The following is a 2,545-nucleotide window of genomic DNA, read 5'->3' as shown; positions in this document are numbered from 1 at the left end:
CATTTTATCACTCATTTCCTCTCACATTCCATGTGTGTCTAACATGGTATCAAAGTGATTTCATTCGTAATTTTCTCAATATTGTGTGAGCCACTTTGTTTTGTGGCCTGTATAAGCCTGTTCTTCTTTGTCTCCATGAAGCTTGTGGGTTTGTGTCTTTGTAAGCATTTGTTAGGATAGAGGTAACGTTTCTCAGTTCTATATCGTTGCATGCCTAATGACTGGATCTTTGTCCATCTACTCTGTCGATTCTCTACGTCTAAGTCTATTCTCTTTGTATTGAATTGATACAATAGCTTATCTCCTAGCAATCTTTGTACAAAGTTTCAATACATTGCTAGAAATCTATTGAATTCTCAACGCGTTGAGCCTTACAATTTGTAAGTACTTTAATCTTTGAATAAAGCACTCAGTCCATGCATTGGAATACTACATGTGCTTTCTCTAACCAGTCCTTGATGTATTGAAGATTGGTTCATTATCTTTGCAGTAAAGTTTTTACATGCTTCTGTCATTGCTAGTTTCCGTTCAACATTGAATTGTGTTGAATTTGGTTGAACGCTGAGAGTATTGGTTGAGTCCTTATGGTGCATTCGCATATATATATATATATATATATATATATATATATATATATATCTATATATATATATATATATATATATATATATATATATATATATATATATATATATATATATATATATATATATATATATATATATATATATATAGATATACACTTTGGGAATGTTAAAAGGAGGGAATTCTCTTAGTAAGCATGTTTTTTTAGGGTGGAGAAATCACCATAGCATCAACCCATTCTCGGAACTCTTTCAAACAATTAGAGAATCTTCACGTCTTCAATGAATTCTCCAGCACTCTCGACTGTGCAGGTGATCTATATTTGTATGCTTCAATGGCTACTCGGAAGTCTTCAGCTATTAAACTGTCTTTAAACTTCAGTGCAAATGTAGCAAGGCCATCCTTACCATCGCCTGCACTGTTGATGCAAGCAAAAGAAAAGCCTTGTTGCTCCATACCCGTCAATTTCATATCTGGATAAAGATTAGTATTGAGGATCAACCTATAATTACCTCTTGACCTCATCACAAGCCTTTCCCTTCCAGTATCTACTGTGGGGATGTTCAGTTTAAGTTCACCCTTTCCTCATTCCTTCCATCCCCCATTTATATACTGAAAAAGAGAAGCATCAACAGTAAACACTGCTTTTTCTTTCTCTTCACCTGTTTCTATTGATACTTCTTGAATACTACCAAAGCCACTTCCAGCTACTGAAACTTTCTCAGTTGCTGGTTCTCCAAATAGCTAGAGTGGAGTTGCACTATCACTTGTAGTTCCAGGTGAATCAATTGGAGTTGAATCATCACTGACTAGCTTTTTCCCAAACAAGGATCCTGTGCCAGTCAATGACCTTGTACTTGATAGAGAACCAAAAGCGGATGCTGAGCTAAAGTTAAACCAGCCAAAATTTGGGGTTGATCCAAATGGTGTTATTTTAGTATCAAAGGAGAAGCTAGAGAAGGAAAAATAAGACATTCTAGAAACACTCTAATTCCCAGAATGCTTTATGAGAATAGTAGGAATTGACTCTTATGTGTTAATCTTTTTCAAATTCAGAGGCATCTACCACTTGTGGAGTAGCAGTAGGTGGAACCAATTCTATGGCTGCAAATGGATTAGGCACTTCACCAGAAGAGGATTTGGTTCGGTGAACCTTCACTTGGACTTGGTTGGAAAACTATTTGATCTTGAAGTAGCCCTCATAAAGGACTTGGACTTGGGATGATCAAATTCAAATCCTCTTGAGGTATTTGTGGAATATTGAGTTGTATGTTGAGTGTGGATTAACCAGTGTTGTCTCAAAACATAAGATCATGATTATTATATACCTTGTTCAAAGCATAGCTAGAAGATTGTTTTTGCTTAGCAAAATCCATAGCATATGAGTTAAGACCTCAAGTCGGTATTTATTTTCCTCATTACTATTTGCTAATTGTTAAAGGGTGGAATTGCAAGAAAATTTTAAGTTTTAATGGATCAAATTGAAAATTTATTAGAGTTATTGAAAAATCTAATCATGTCTACTGTTGAAAGCATCATTAAACTCATCAAGGACATTATTTCTGATATTCAAATTTGTCTTCAAGGTGCATAAGAAAATATGAAGTTTTTGCAACTTGAATCTCAGATTCAGAAAGAAGAATTACAACAATGGATTCATCATTCTGAACCTGCTTCTATTCATAAAATTGAGACAAACTCCCATAAGCAGCAAATCAATCTTGTACCCAATAAAGGAGCATATTTTTAGAAAGATGCAGAAATTAAGTGTGCACTTCCCAAGCCCATCATTAGACCTTGGGAAGATATTGTCCATAAAAAGCACAAAACTAGTCTTGGATATGACAAGAATGTGTCCTTTCATATTCCATATTACTCAAAACCCATCCAATTTCAAAGTGTTGGATTCCTTCATGACAGTTCACCTTCAGATGTTCCATATTCTTCTCCTCTTCCATAA

General features: G+C 34.8%; 1 pseudogene; it reads right to left on the bottom strand.

The window, feature by feature from the left end:
- Positions 1-855: 855 nt before the first annotated feature.
- On the bottom strand, positions 856-1,560 carry LOC149148817 (nuclear pore complex protein NUP50A-like; annotated as a pseudogene).
- Positions 1,561-2,545: the final 985 nt, after the last annotated feature.

This window comes from Pinus tabuliformis, chromosome 9 (genome assembly GCF_031772625.1).
Source record: "Pinus tabuliformis cultivar Carrire ecotype Pingquan chromosome 9, CPIR1, whole genome shotgun sequence".
In the NCBI taxonomy this organism is placed as follows: domain Eukaryota; kingdom Viridiplantae; phylum Streptophyta; class Pinopsida; order Pinales; family Pinaceae; genus Pinus; species Pinus tabuliformis.
This window is presented reverse-complemented; position numbering and strand designations above follow the sequence as displayed.